This window comes from Musa acuminata, chromosome BXJ3-4 (assembly GCF_036884655.1).
Source record: "Musa acuminata AAA Group cultivar baxijiao chromosome BXJ3-4, Cavendish_Baxijiao_AAA, whole genome shotgun sequence".
NCBI lineage: Eukaryota > Viridiplantae > Streptophyta > Magnoliopsida > Zingiberales > Musaceae > Musa > Musa acuminata.
Window position 1 is genome coordinate 37059956 of NC_088352.1, and position 17683 is coordinate 37077638.

At 36.0% G+C, this 17683-nt stretch overlaps 1 pseudogene; it reads right to left on the reverse strand.

Moving 5' to 3' along the window:
• Window positions 1-12963: 12963 nt before the first annotated feature.
• Window positions 12964-14328, reverse strand: LOC135636418 (phenolic glucoside malonyltransferase 2-like; annotated as a pseudogene).
• Window positions 14329-17683: the final 3355 nt, after the last annotated feature.

The following is a 17683-nucleotide window of genomic DNA, read 5'->3' on the forward strand; positions in this document are numbered from 1 at the left end:
ACTAGTCTAATTTAGATTTGATCGATCTCGATTAGGTCAAATAGGTTTGAACTAGTCAAGTTAGTTTAGAATCACCATAAACTGGCTTTAACTGAACAAACCTGTTAATAGAGAGGGAGAAAATTGTGTAACGGTTATTATTAAATATCTTATTTAATAATAACGTAACCGTTTTCATTAAGATTCATAATTCATTATCATGAATTTCTTCATTTATTATGGTTTAAATGATTTCAGTTTCTTATTCTTAATGCATGAAACCGGTATTAATAAATTAAATATTTAATATCATTAAGTTCTTCATTATGGTCCAAACGTTACAAATTTGAATTAATTCTTGAACGTTATGAGTTGGTGATGATAAATGTTCTTGATGGGAGAACATCTATATATACATGAGGATTTTGGTCCCTTGGCTCAATCATCTCTTTGAAGCGAAAGGCTTTCCTACACCATCTAAAGCGAGAGTTCTGAGCCGAGAAGAACCAAAGTTCAAGAAGAAACCTCTGCAGAAATTCTTGGCGACAATGGCTGGAGGTACGTTATTTCGTTTCCGCATTAGTTTTATTGTGTTTCTATTACAATGATTTAGAAACACAAGTTGGCTTCATTAAAATTTCTTACATTTGGTATCAGAGCCGAATGACCTCTGCCTTGATATGAAAAAGTTTTCATTTTTATGCCATGAAAATGATTTGATTTTGGTTTCTTCTTGGAAACTTCTTGATATATTTTATTAAAAATCATGAGGAAATATCATTTTCAACATTTTTAGTCGGTAAAATGCTCATATTATGTATGCATATTTAGTTATATTAAATTATGCTTATGAGCAAATTTTTTATGTATAAAATGTCTAGTGATCCATATAATCTTAATTAATTAAGAATTAGCCACAGCATCCTTAATTAATTAAAATTATATATAAAGTTAAAATAAGGATCACATAAGTAATTAGACATCATATTGTGATTGATTATATTTCGTATAATAATTGTTATCCCACAGGATCTTTTATTATATTTAATATAATTAATCAGGATAAAATATTAGATTATTTTCATAATTTACCCACAGGGATTATGAATTGGAATATAATTTGATAGTTTTATCATAAAGACCATATGAATCTATTTGAATTAAGAATTTAGCCCACAGGCAATTTTTATGTCATGAGATTCATATTTTTGGCATGTTTCACATTGGTAAAACATGTAATTTAGTCTATTAAGCTTCAAATTTTGACATAAGCATGTTTGATTTTATGCAGTTTCTCAAACTGTTAATTTCTCTGATATTCGATGTGATATTCCCGAACTTAATGGTGATAACTATAAGATATGGAAGGAGAGGGTTCTCCTCCATTTAGGGTGGATGGATATTGATTATGCTATTAGAAAAGACGAACCACCTATAGTCACTTATACCAGCACTCTAACTGAGATCACGTTATATGAGCGATGGGAGCGATTCAATCGGCTCAGCGTGATGTTTATCAAAACTAAGATAACTGCTGGCATACGTGGTTCTGTTGACCAGCATGAAAATGTCTGAAACTTGCTAAAAGCTATCGATGAACAATTCATCACTTCGGATAAGGCACTAGCAAGCACCCTTATAATGAAATTTTCATCCCTTAGACTCACCAACATAAAGGGTGTGCGTGAGCACATAATGCAAATGCGAGATATTGCGGCTCAACTTAAGAAACTTGAGGTTAATATGTCAGAATCCTTCCTGGTGCACTATATTCTGAACACCCTTCCACCTCAATATAGCCCTTTTAAAATTTCATACAATACACATAAGGACAAATGGTCAATTAATGAATTAATGACCATGTGTGATCAAGAAGAAGAGAGGCTAGTAATGGAATTTGGTGAGAGTGCATTGATGGTAACCACTCGCGGGAAGAACAAAACAGACAAACATCAAGCCAATCAAAAAGCTTATCAGCAGGGAAAAGGTAAATTACCACCCCAAGCTGATATCAAGAAAGAAGCAAGGTGTTTCTTTTGTAAAAGAAAGGGACACATGAAGAAGGAATGTACGAAATTCCAACAATGGCTTGAAAAGAAAGGTAAACCAACCTCATACGTATGTTATGAATCTAATATGGTCAATGTTAATATTAACACCTGGTGGATTGACTCTGGATCAATAATCCATATTGCAAACTCTTTGCAGGGTATGCAAAATCTAAGGAAGCCAGTGGGAAGTGAGCAAAGCATCTTATCAGGAAATAAGATGGGCTCACATGTGGAAGCAATTGGAACATGCATTTTAACTTTAAGTTGTGGTTTTGTTTTAAAATTGGAAAGAACCTTTTATGTACCAAGTTTCTCACGAAACTTAATTTTTGTTTCCAGACTCGTACCATTTGAATATTCCTTTAATTTTAAAGACACATCATTTCATTTATTATATAAATCTGATTGTGTTGGGAATGATATTTTGTCTGACGGTCTTTACCGTATTTTATTACAAAATGATAATACTCAAGGTTCAATGCATGTTCACGCTGGCATTAAGAGGTGTAATATTAATGAGGACTCCTCTATATTATGGCATCGAAGATTAGGACATATCTCCATAGAGAGAATTAAAAGATTAGTTAAAGATGGGGTACTTAGTACTCTTGATTTTACTAATTTTAAGACTTGTGTGGACTGTATTAAAGGAAAACAAACCAATAAGTCCAAAAGGGGTGCTAATAGGAGTTCAGACTTATTAGAAATAATTCATACTGATATATGTTGTCCAGACATGGACATACATGGTCAGAAATACTTCATCTCCTTTATAGATGATTACTCACGATATATGTATATATATTTGCTTCATAATAAAAATGAAGCATTGGATGCCTTCAAAGTCTTTAAGGCTGAAGTTGAGAACCAATGTGGTAAGCAAATTAAAATTGTGAGATCAGATAGGGGTGGAGAATATTATGGTAGATATACTGAAAATGGACAAGCACCTGGTCCTTTTGCTAAGTTTCTTCAAGAACATGGGATTATTGCCCAATACACTATGCCTGGTTCTCCAGACCAGAATGGTGTTGCAGAAAGAAGAAACCGAACATTATTGGACATGGTGCGGAGTATGCTTAGCAACTCCAATCTTCCTAAGTTTTTGTGGACTGAAGCACTAAAGACGGCTGTGTATATATTAAACCGAGTTCCAACCAAGGTCATCCAAAAGACACCATTTGAACTATGGAAAGGTTGGAAACCGAGTTTGCGACATATGCGCATTTGGGGATGTCCGTCTGAAGTCAGGATATATAATCCACAAGAGAAGAAACTGGACCCGAGGACTGTTAGTGGGTATTTCATTGGATATGCCGAAAAGTCCAAAGGTTACAGGTTCTATTGTCCATGTCACACAACTAGGATTGTGGAATCAAGAAACGCTAAATTTCTTGAGGATAATGTGATTAGTGGGAGCGATCATTTCAGGAACATAGTTTCCGTACATGATCATATAGAATCTCAACCTTCCACATCAAATGATAGATTGGTTATAGTTCATAGTACTCCTTAAGTACAAACTAGTGCTGAACAACCAATCATTGAAATTCCACAAGTTGTTGATAGTATTCTAATAGATCAAGCAGTTCAGGAATTACAACAAGCTCCTGAACAACTAGTTGAACCACAAGTTCCTCAAGGAACCATTGGTACAACATTAAGAAGATCTACTAGAAATAAAAGATCAGCAATTCCTAGTGATTATGTTGTATATCTACAAGAATCTGACAATAATATTGGAGCAAAAAATGATCCTGAAACATTTTCACAAGCCATGAGTTGCAAAAAGTCAAATTTGTGGCATGATGCTATGAAAGAAGAGATGAATTCCATGATGAGCAATGGAGTCTGGGATCTTGTAGAGTTGCCTAATGAAGCAAAGGCCATTGGTTGCAAATGGGTCTTTAAAACTAAGAAAGATTCGTTAGGCAACATTGAGAGATACAAGACAAGACTTGTTGCAAAGGGATTTACTCAAAAAGAGGGAATCGATTATACGAAGACATTTTCTCTTGTATCTAAAAAAGATTCTCTGCGTATTATTTTAGCATTAGTTGCTCATTTTGACCTTGAGTTGCAACAAATGGATATGAAAACAGCATTTCTTAATGGAGATCTAGAGGAAGAGGTTTATATGAAACAACCTGAAGGTTTCTCCTCTAGTGTTGGTGAACACTTGGTTTGTAAGCTTAAGAAGTCTATATACGACTTAAAACAAGCCTCCCGCCAATGGTATTTTAAATTTCATGAAGTAATTTCTTCATTCGGATTTGTTGAAAATCTCAGGGATCAATGCATATACCAGAAGGTTAGTGGGAGTAAAATATGTTTCCTTGTTTTATACGTAGATGATATTTTGCTTGCAACCAATGATAAGGATTTGCTGCATGAGGTGAAACAATTTCTTTCTAAAAATTTTGACATGAAGGATATGGGTGAAGCATCTTATGTCATTGGCATTAAGATCTATAGAGATAGACCTCGAGGCATTTTAGGTCTATCACAAGAAACCTATATTAATAAACTTTTAGAAAGATTTCGGATGAAGGATTGTTCACCAAGTGTTGCTCCCATTGTGAAAGGTGATAGGTTCAATTTGAACCAATGCCCAAAGAACAATTTTGAAAGGGAATCAATAAAAAACATCTCATATGCTTCTGTCGTAGGAAGCCTTATGTATGCTCAGGTCTGTACTAGACCTGATATTGCATTTATTGTGGGAATGCTAGGTCGATATCAGAGTAATCCAGGTATGGACCACTGGAGAGCTGCAAAGAAAGTGATGAGGTATCTACAAGGAACCAAAGATTACATGCTTATGTATAGACATACAGACAATCTGTATGTGATTGGTTACTCAGATTCAGACTTCGTCGGTTGTGTTGATTCTCGTAAATCAACATCAGGATATATTTTTATGATGGCCGGTGGAGCTATTTCTTGGAGAAGCGCTAAGCAGACCTTGACTGCTACTTCTACCATGGAAGCTAAGTTTGTCTCCTATTTTGAAGCTACTTCCCATGGTGTATGGCTTAAGAGTTTCATTTCTGGGCTTAGAATCATGGATTCTATTTCTAAGCCATTAAGAATTTTCTGTTACAATTCAGCTGCTGTCTTTATGGCTAAAAACAATAAAAGTGGAAGTCGAAGTAAACACATCGATATTAAGTATTTAGCCATAAGAGAACGTGTAAAAGAAAAGAAAGTGGTCATTGAGCACATTAGCACTGAATTGATGATTGCTGATCCTTTGACTAAAGGCATGCCACCTCTAAAATTCAAGGATCATGTAAAGAAAATGGGACTTAGTTCTACTTTGTAATGATATTGAAACTCTTATATATTGTGAAATTTTCTCATTTATGTGCACATTATTTTGAGAAAATATATTGTTGTTGGACCAAGAATAAACATAAGGTTTATTCATAAAGTAATATTACCACATTAAGATTAAGAAACTAAATACATCGTGATACATGGATGATAATACTCGCTCTTAGAGGACTTATCGCTATGATTCATGTATTTATTTCTTAAGAAAGTTGTTCGAGAAAGATTAATTCAAATTATTAAGATAAACGTATGGACCAAGTGGGAGAATGTAACGGTTATTATTAAATATCTTATTTAATAATAATGTAACCGTTTTCATTAAGATTCATAATTCATTATCATGAATTTCTTCATTTATTATGGTTTAAATGATTTCAGTTTCTTATTCTTAATGCATGAAACCGTTATTATTAAATTAAATATTTAATATCATTAAGTTCTTCATTATGGTCCAAACGTTACAAATTTGAATTAATTCTTGAACGTTATGAGTTGGTGATGATAAATGTTCTTGATGGGAGAACATCTATATATACATGAGGATTTTGGTCCCTTGGCTCAATCATCTCTTTGAAGCGAAAGGCTTTCCTACACCATCTAAAGCGAGAGTTTTGAACCGAGAAGAACCAAAGTTCAAGAAGAAACCTTTGCAGAAATTCTTGGCGATAATGGCTGGAGGTACGTTATTTCGTTTCCGCATTAGTTTTATTGTGTTTCTATTACAATGATTTAGAAACACAAGTTGGCTTCATTAAAATTTCTTACAAATTGAACTATGTCGTATAGTGCTAACTCAAACCGGGCCAACCCACCTGAGTCTTGGACGGGTCACATACACTACATATACCTATTCCAAGTCCTAGGTTGAGTTGAGATACGATAGGCTATATAAAAGGAGCGACGATATATCTAATGTCAATCGCGTAGCTAGGCAGGCTTAACTTCATGAACTAGGCTAAACCTCACTTATAAGTTAGGCTGAGCCTTGCCATTGAACTAGACCTTTCTTGGCTCGCGAGTTGGTTTTAGACACATGAGTTAGGGTTATATCTAACCACATGGATTGGGTCGTACCTAGCCGCATCAACTAGCCGATGCCTGGCCACATAGTTGGGTCGTACCTTACCATATAAGTTGGGTCATACATGGCCACATGGACTGGATTGTCCCTAGCCACATGAGTTGGCCCATGCCTAGCCACATAGTTGGGTTGTACTTTACCACATGCTAGCGTCATACATGGCCACATAGACTAGATCGTACCTAGCCACATGTGTTGGGTCATGCCTGACCACATGGGTTAGGTCATACCTTACCATATGGGCTGACTCCTACTCAACCACGTATGTTGGGTCATACCGAGTCATATGGGCTAGGTTGTACTTGGTCACATGTGTTAGGTCGTACAAGACCACATGGGCTGAGTCGATTCGATTTGATCGATCGACTTGACTCAAGTCAGACCCTAATTAAACTCCTCTTATCAAATTAGATTTCAACATTTAAAATTATTAAAGAATGACTCAAATCCATTAATTAAAATTTTAAATTCATGATCTTAAATTTAAAACTAATTACAGTATTAGAAATTCACACATAATTCTTGAAACATAGATATATCTAATTAAATAAATTAAAACTATTATGTTAATCCAAAAATAAGAGTTTTAATAATTAAATAAATATTAAAATTTACTTAAGCTTAAGAGATCAAGATAAATCAAATAATCATTCTAACATCATAAAATAATTATCATTATATATTAATCATAAAATTTTAAAATCAAAATATCGTTATGCATAAAAAAATTATAACAATCTCGACATCAAGATTTCAAAATATAGATCAAAGCTAGTTAAAAAATAATGGATCCTACCACTCTTCGATTATCCCTTCCTCGATATAATCTCCCCGAGAAGTTCTCTCCTCAATCCACACATAATTAGGCTTAGTGGAGAACGAGGGAGAAGTAGCCCCCTTTATATAAGAGAAGATAAGATCTTCCCGAAAGATAAGTAATAATTTAATTTTAATTTTTAATTTATTTTTCTTTTACTTTCACACACAAAGAAGATAGTATAATATTCATTTATTATAGTTCACATATAAAAGTGGAATGTAAACTATTTACTTCCTAAATATCAAATCATTTATTAGGAAATAAATCAATTAATAATTTAATTGATCTGTAAAATTCTTAATTTATCCATGTGATTAAGAAAACTAAATTTAATTATTTCCTTATTTCCTTAACTATAGTACACAAATATAGAAGTTAATAATAAAGTAATAAATCATTTATAGTAATTAATTTATATTAAAGGAGAAATTATCGGTGATTATATTTAAACACAAAGGATGTTCTATTGTTATTGATGCTATTATAGGCCATTGCCCTCCCTTCCTTTACTCCGTGGGGTGACAAAGGTGCAAGCAGCAACATGCTATCGGCGATGGCACAACAATCACTCGAGTGTCGCAAAAGAGGAAGCATCGCAGGTGGGTCACGCGACAGAAAGGGCGCATGCAAAGTTGAGGGGCACAATGGGGAAGGATGCATACGGAGGTGAGGAGTGCAATAGAGAAAAGCGGGCCTCGTGATGATGGGCAGGGGAGCAACAATAGAGGCGACCAGTGGGAAAGGACAAGCGGCACCGAAGGGGTGAAAGCGATTGTGTAAAAGGGTAGAAAAAAAAAATTTTAGGATCGAAAAAAATAGGAGCACTATCATAAAAATATGAAATTAGGAGATATACTATCTAAAAAAATAAAATTTTTTAAATCATCCTTTTTTTATTTTATCAATCACGAATTTGATTTTTCTGAGTTATTAATTTTATTTTATCGATTATTGAATAAAATTAATTTGATGCTTAAGTTATTTTTTATTGTGAGCTATTGGACAAATGCAAAATCATTTTTAGTTAAATATACAAGAGCTTGTCAAACTATTAGCAACATGGTATTGGGGTGCCGATTACATGACAATGAGATATGAGTCACACGTGACACTAAAATGTGTGATTCTAGAGTATCATTCACATAATAACATTTGAAAATCGATCATATAAATTTAGATATTTAAGTAGTTATTCAAGTTAAATTTTAAATTTTGATAAAATTTAGAAAGCATGGTACAAGTTGAGGGGAGAAGAAATGTATAAGTGAAATTGGCCTGGATGATTAATGAAATAAAAAATTGGGAACATTTTTAACTCCAAAAGATGGTTTAGTGTGAGCTATATTTTATTGGACGATCTTTCAATTTGTTCGTATTATCCATCTAATACATTATTCTCAGAAGGACCCTAATTAACCCACTTCAGAAGCATCTTTGTCGTCCATCTCAAATGGCCACCAATCTTTTTGTATTCGCATCATCGAGAATTCGTACATCTAATTCAAGACAACTTGGGATTTACTCCTAAAGAAAAAAGGGCCATATTTTCTTACAAATACTATTGAGTTTGCAACAAGTGAGGTGGAATCATATGATAAATCGAGTGAGGAGATGATCTCAATCAGTACATTTTGTTCAAACACCAAACTTTAGACCACTGCATCGAGGATTATACTTGTGAAAGACTCCATATGTTGCTTGAGGAATTTATTAAGACTTTATTATTTATATTTTATATAACTAGTATTGAAACATAAGAACATTTTATAAATTATAAATAATAATAATATTTTTTAACTTAAATAATTTTTTTATAAAAAAATATATAACCAAATTTGAAATAATTGGAATATCACATCTTATTATGTTGAAGTGTTCAAAAGCCTAAAAGCCTAAAAGCTCATAGTTTTTGGGTTGTTTGAGCTAGAAATTGATATTGGATCCGATACTTCTTTAAACCTATCTCAAGATGGAATTCATCAAGTCAACCATTAAAAACCTACAAAACAATATCAGTAGCACTTTCGACGAAGCTCCTCCGATGCTTAAGTCATCAATATAGTCAAATAAGTCGGACTTAAATTGTTTACTGTGTTGGGCATACTTGTACAACCTATTTTATAATAATTGATTAGGGGGCTCATTATATAATATATTCAGTAACATAGGCTTAAGGACTGATCATAACTATCCTTATTGATGCCAACCCATTGTATTTGTTTATTAGGAACTACCATCGACTGATATTGGGCTATTATACTCATTTATTATATTGCTTACGTGATATTAACTTCGCCACATGTTAGCTAGGTAACTTGGCCATGTAGAGAGGAGGTGTCCAAGACAAGCGAAAGTGCTAGAGTGCTGACAGGTCAACCATGTCACTTTTGCCATAACACATGCTCCCTACTTCTTGAGTTGAAGAGTGTAGTGGACAACTGGTTGGGAAGTACGATTTAGTTGATATATGTTGTCGATGTAAGAGGTGATGAAATGCTTGACTCGGGCTATCCAACTTGGTATGCCCGACTCGATTGTACTGTGTGGGATGTTAGCAGTTAGTACTCTGCCTAGGAATAATAGCAGAAGGGGATGATGTAGTCGGGTTCAACAGTGTAGTGGGACAATATGGCCAGGTCTGATAGCATGGTGAAGATGCATAATGGATCAACGAGGTCAGGTGTGATAGTGTGCTATGTTATTACCTCTGAGTATTGCATTGCAAAAGGCCAAAGGTCCGGTAGGCCAAGTGCGATGGTGCGTAAAGGGATAGGAGGCGCGGTGGTACGTAAAAGGCCAATGGAGCTAGGAACAGTGGTGCAGTGGTGCTTAAAGGGCCAATGAAGTCAAGCATGATGGTACATGAAGGGTCGGGAAGTCGAGTGCAATGGTGCACAATAGGTCAGTGAAGCCAAAAGTGATGATGTAGGAAGGGTTGGGAGGCTGAGTGTGATGGCGCATAAAGGGCTAGTGAGGCCGATGCATGAAGTTGAAGAGGGCCGTCTATGGCATGTGTCGAGCACATCCCTTCTTTGGCGAGCGAGAGAATTCGAGTGGATTCAAACACAATCTAACAACTGATCACACATCATACTCATATATGGTAAAAGGGGGACATGGAACAATTGTCATCTACTATGTGGCCATTACATAGATCATGATAGATTCAACATGATCTCCCTACCGATTTGAATAACCACTACATCGTTAGGATTCCGTCGTGTTCCTTGGGGCAAGCTGGCTAATGCCACATGCCCCACTCTCTTTGAGGTGCTTGGTTACAACAAAGATATTCATGAATTCTGATTGATCCATCTTATTAAGGTATTCTCAAGCCCCAGTCAAGATGTCAACCAATGAGGGTTATAACAAAGAGATTGGGTTTCAAATCAATGATGGGAAATATGATTTGGGTGGTACTTGGGCCTAAGCTGAGGAAGACTCGACCACCAGGCTAGGAACAAAAACTGGCGATGGAGCAAGAGTCAGGATTGATAGAGTGAATGTGGGTGAGCTTTGATAAGCAAGTTGAGAAAAATAGGGAGCAGTGATTTTTTACTGTTCCAATTAAAACTTGTCTTTGTTGGAATAGGGTATGAAAAGTTTCTATAGCAATGGCCATGGTTGCAGTTGTGGAAGGTGGTTGGGTGAAGGTTGAGTCTTAAAAATACCATTGAAAAAGATTGGGGTATGACATGGGATGAGGATTTGGATTGACCAACACCTCTAATGGTCTCTAATTCGATATCATCAAAATTGGGGGATTCAACAAAGGAGCATTCGGGGTTGTTAGAGTTTGTCCATTGATGTTAAGGGGATTTGAATCCTCAAGGTTTCTATGAGATATACTGGTAAGCTCTCCTTCTAATGCTAAATTGTTAGAGTAGAATTTTAGGTTGTTCGAGCTAGAAGCAGATCTAGCTTGGTCATTCTTTGAGCCTATCTCAAGATGGAAATCATTTGGTCGACTGTTTAAAACCTGTAAAACTATATCAGAGGTGTTCCTGCTCCTTCAATGCTTAAGTCAGTAATCTAATCAAATAAGTCGAACTTAAATTGCTTAATGTATTAGGCATACTTGTATGACTCTTTTTATAGTGAGCCTCTTGAGGGGGATGTTATGCAGTCTGTTTGGTAATAGAGGCATGAGAACCGATCATAAATGCTCTTGTTGATATTGAGTCGTTATATTTGTTGTTAATGATACCAAGCCATTATATTTATTTATTACATCAATTCAAACTGCCATCTATCGAGCTATTATACTTAGTTTACCATGCTACTTACACGATATTAGTTCAGCCACGTGTCGAGCAGGTAACTAGGCCACATGGAGAGGAGGTATTGAATACAAAACGATAGGGCTGGCATAGAGTGTCGACCAATCAGCCATCTCACTTTTACATTGCTTAGATGTCACTTTTTCCAAATTTCAACTCGTGATAAGATTCGACGTACATTACATTTGACATTAAATCAATTCAAAAGATTAAAATTTTCTAACTTATTAGTCAGATGATTTCGATCCTTACTAACTAGAAACTATTCTTTTCAGTATTTCCCACATATGACCCCTTAGGGAAACGACGACCAACAACACTCATTGTTCGCGTTAGAAGTCATCGATGGCCGTCGCCACCGATGGAAGACATTGAATTGATCGTCCTTTGTATACTCCAAAGATTTGTTCTTTTGCAAGAAAATGCATCATTCGTATCAACATTAACTACAGGTCATTCAGCTATATATATCTTCTCCTAGTATAGCATTATCTTCATGAATGAAGTCAATCTTTTTCCCTCTCATTCTCCATATATGCTTGCTCCACAGACACAATACAAAGAGAGAAGCCGAAGTATAATACGTTGAGAAAGAAGGAAGTCCGACATCACAATGCTGAGGAACGGAAACAAAATTGTTCTGGGCTCGCCCCTCAGTTCGGCCGCAAGATGGAGCATCGCAGACGCACTTGGCTTCACCGCTCACCAGAGATCTCCAACGAAGGAAGTACCATTGAATGCTGCCATCAGGAGAAGTAGGGAGATGGCCGGGTTCAGCACGCCGCAGAGGATCACGATAATGGGGAGGGAGCACGAGATCGTCGAGTTCCGGACGCCGCAGCATCCTCTCCCCGGGTCCAACAACTGGGGCGGCGCTTCCCCCCTCCTCTCGAAGCACATCCCAGAGGAGTCCTTGAAGACCAGCTACCTTAGGTTTAACGCTAGAGAAGCCATCAACGACAGTGAGCTGGAGCCATTTCCAGTACCTCCATCTCCGATCGTGTTTGAAGGGAAGAGGAGTTCTCGCCGGGGGCGAGGTTGGGTCTTCCCCGGGATGGGTTGGAGGTGGAGGTCGAGAGAGGAGAAGGTGTTGGGCAACGAAGAGGAGAGAAGGAAGAAGAAGCAGAGTGGATTGGTGCCCGGTAGACGCCGCAGTAGGTGGCCGCAAGGTTGGTGATGTATGGCCGCAAGGCTACGATGAAGACCTCATAAAACTTTTAATACTTCGAAGATACTCTACGTAAATACCTTTTTTCTTCTTTTCTTTGCGTGGCGAGCGACGTCAAGCGTCGAGCGATGTCTTCCTCTTCTACGAGCGACATCTTCCTCTTCCTCGAATAGTGAATGACGTTACGAGACGGACTGTAGCATCGAGCAATATCGAACGGTGAAGTATAGTTAAGCAACGTCGACATCTCAACAATAGATATAGAGATAGGAATTTATGGAACGAACCGCACCATCACAACCTATCACAAGTTTGAGACCGCCTAAGAACTGAGTTCCAAATTCCTCCATCTCATTCCTTGGGAGAACTAGACCGATCTCCACTCCACCCTCGTCTTCTCTGCTCTCTCCCACTAATATGGCTCCGCTCGTCCTGATGGAAGTCACCTCGACCTTGTTCGGCCTTCCCCATCCCATGTCTGCGTCGTAAACACCGAACTTGGGAGATCCCGCAACAGTCAGGGCCTGTTCGGCCATGGCAGCTTGCGCTCCTCCACGCCATTCCTCAGCGTCGTGCAGGACGTCAGCCTTGAGCTCTTCGATCACTCTACCGATGGCCGCCGACGCCACCACGAACCCATCGCGTCGTATAAGATCCTCTGCTTTTACGTCCACGAAGCATGGCCTTACGCAGTTGCCGAAGTACTCGGCGGGCACGGACGGCCGTAGCCTTCCCCTGCAATCACCCATGAATATGAAATGGGTGATCCTGTCACTCCCATGTCCTCGAGCTCGTGCATGACACACCCACGCGAATGCGAAAGCCACCACGACCGTCGAGCAATGGAAGGGGGTCTTGCCTTGCTCGGCTTTGGCCGGAACCAAGTCCTTCAGCGATCTGATCTGCTCTCGCCGGAGGGTAAAGATTGCACTGACCACATCGGTGGCGCTGTCTTCTTCTGCAACACGACGTCGCGGGCCCATCTTCGAGAAAACTGTGTACAAGCCACGAGGATCGGTAATCACAGTCTTGTCAAATAAGGGCGTCGGCGGCACAGCCACCTCCTGCCCGGACAACGCCGACCTGCAAGCGGATGCCCATGATGCCATGAATTGCTTGAAGCCCGTGCCGTCGCATACAGCATGGTGGAAAGTCACAGCGACAGCCACGCCGCGGTCCGGGAACAAGGTGACTTGCACGGCCAACAAGAGCCTGTCATCTCCGGACTCCGCGATCCGGGGGATCAAAGGCAGCAGCTCGGACACATTGCGGGCATGGCTTCCGGAGAGGTACTCGAAGTCTCCGCCGTGCTCCGCCAGAGCGAACGAGACCGAGTCGCCGTCGACGTAGTCCATCTCGTACTTGTCGCAGCAGCCCGGGCAGCGCCGGATCCTTCCGGCAAAAGGGTAGAAACTCTGGAGAGCGACGGAGAGGGAGGATTTAAGGGCCGGGACGACGGCTTGCATGAAATTACATGTCGGGTCGGGGAAGCGATAGAAGAAGAGACGCTCGACCGGATCTCTGTTCAACCACATTACGTCAAAGAAGGTGAGCGGCAGAGTGGTTTCAAGCAACGATCCAGTTGCCGGAGAGACCTGGGATATCCGTCAAAGAAGGTGAGCGGCAGAGTGGTTTCAAGCTCCATGACGCTGAAGGCTGCTGGTGACGCCATGGGAGGAGCTCAGCTGCAGTTGCTGCGACCTCCGAGTGCTTATCAGTCACGCAACGAGAGATCCAACAGTAATAACTAACTGAGGATATATATATATATATACATATATACATATATATATACATATATACATATATTCATATATATATATATATATATATATATATACATATGTATGCATATATTATATATATGTATATATACATACATACGTATGTATATATACATATATACATACATACATATATATATATATATATATGTATATATTTATATGTATAACAATGATATTATGTTTGCATTATGCTTCTATCTTCCATTATATATATACATATATACATATATACATATATACATATATATATATATATATATATATATATATATATATATATATATATATATATATATAACAATGATATTATGTTTGCGTTATGCTTCTATCTTCCATTATAATATTCTCTTCCATCTTTTGGAACATGGAGAACATCCTCTCTCATCGAAGATTTGATTTGATCATTAGAATGGATTAGATTCATCTCATTGCAATCATGAAAATTAATTTTCTAGAAAGATGACAGATATCTAAAAAAAAGGGGTCTGTTTATGAATCATGAGGAGGAGTTTCGTATCATAATAAATATCATATGAATTGAAGCTTTGTTTTGATGTGTGTGCACAGCTATGATTGTCCATATAATAGCTTTGTTGAATCAATTTGGGCCCATTGAATCGATCTACACGCAGTAGATGAGTTGACCTCATAACTTCATTCACATCAGTGTTTCTAACATGTTGTTATCTTCCTTGAAAAACATATCACAAACATAATATAATTTTTATTTAATATGTATTTAGTTTTTTTTTTTTTGTGAGATTTACCTGAATGAAAACTTATCCAAATAAGTATTAAGCATGAAAAGTAGGTTAAAGAGGTTTAAAGAGGAAGCTTATATCTTAATTTTTGGTTGAATTGTGATAGGAAATATTAAAATTACAGTCGATATTAGTGTATTAACACTGAGCAATATGAGAATGACAACTCAACTCTTAATTTGAGAGAGGAATCTAAAATGAGCCCGTGTTTTCAAATGCAACACACATGTTGCGAATAATTGGATAAGCCGTAGATCTACAACTATACATCTTATTCTTTTTCTATCATAATTCAATTCTCTACAACATTCCTCGCTATTAAAAAAAATCCCAATAACGTTTCCGCAGGAAGGCCACAATATATAATATTAGATTCCAAATTATATCGTCCAATCCAGTCTAGTCATTTTAGATTACCAATCCTCTAAAATGTTTGCAAACAAATAGAGAATATTCCGGGGATCATATTATCACAGAGATTTTTTCTCTTACCATTTGACAGTTTTCTACTCTATCAATTATAGTAATCCTAAAATTTTTATTCTATAAATATCTCATATCCGTACCTCTACTCGTTATAATATTTATCATATATATGTGACTCTCTAGGCCTGATACTGAGTTAGCTATGAGTTGATCTTGTAAAAACTTTTTCTGAATTATTATCTTTATAATAATTTATTTTACTCATTAACTATAAATATACTATGCCACTACGCTATAGTCTCTAAACGGTACATGAGATCTAATCTATTGGACCTATTTGTCCTCAAGTACTATGTATATATAGTTCCTCATCTATATAATATTCTAAAGATCGTATATTGAGTATGGTAAAATCAAGCTCATACAAAATTTTGTTCAAGTCTCGCTCTAATCGGATTAATCATGATATTAAATTTTTATATAATAATTTTATTTCTTATATACTAATTTTTTTTAATAGTATATATAATATAAGTTTTTAATACAATATATAATAATTATATCTAATTGAACATGCAATCTATCCAATTTGCCAATTGATGCAATCGATGACCTAGTAAAACATTAAATCAATTATCATTGTCATTTAATAATAGCATGATATCAAATATCATGCTCAGATTCAAAATACTTATTTTTCTATTCAAACTTAATTTAGTTTGGTTTGATAACTAGTCTTTAAAAAAACCAAATCCACTTTTTCTTTTTTTAGTAATAATCCTAATTTTCTTACCGTGAATCAGCTGTTGATATTCTTATAGTTATTTCTATTTATCACTCTGCTCTTAGTGGGAAAATCTATAACATGATTGATATTCTGCTAATGTTTATTTTCATTTATTATCACGCTCTCTTATTATTAATATCTTATTGATATAAATATAAAAAATATTTTATTCCATTTTAAGCAATAATCACAAATTTTTACTAATAATTTTTGTAATTCTGATTTAGGAATAATACCAAAATTCAGCTACATAATATTAAATTTAAACTAGTTTAGGAATTCATATCTTTACCGTTTTATCCCACTATTCTAACTTGAATAGTATGTTAATTCTTTAATTTTTTTGCAAAAAAAAGTTTTATAAATTTTAAAATACAAAATTATTGTCATAAAATAAAATTTTAAATCTCGAATTTTGAAATCGAAAACTTTTGTTAAAATATATATTTCAGATTTAAGCTCGAGTTCTAAACATCTTTTCCAAATTTTATATGAACAAGTATTGAACAGCTACTGTTGAAATGTTAATGTTTGATTAATACTGATGTAAAAATACTGCCTGAAGAGCATATTTTCACTTTTTTACATTATGGTCTAAACCATTACTAAAATTATAATATATATAACTATTTATTTTCTTGTTAAATTAAAGAGAAAAATTCTTCCATAATTTGCTTGTGACAATTGTTTATTTTAAACGAACAATATAAATACAATTTATATATTTTCTTTGATGCTTATTCTTATCCCCTTAGAAAAAGTATTTTGGTATTTTCTTATATGATCATAAAAAAGTTCAAAGTTTTTAAATTTGATAGATGGCAAGTCACATACTAATCACTTTAGTCTCATTTTAGCGAAAAACTACTCATTACCTTTCTTTCCCAAATATATTTCTCCAAACCAATGGACTTTTTTTTCTTTTAACATTATTTTATTTTTTAAAAAATATTATTGAATTATATTCTAACAAATTTGTCGGAGATATTAAGATTTGATGGGATATATGGCTGATGTGAACAATAAAAAATTTAAAAATTTAAATTAGAATGTCAAAGAAAATCCATGTGTGTAGCACAGCGTGTGTTTGAGGGCTTCAACCATAGTATGGCAAGGAGAACAAACAATACGGATAATATCATTAGGAAATTTGCAGAGAGATCAGATGTGTAGAATTAGCTTTAAGAAAAGAACCGAAGTTAGCATA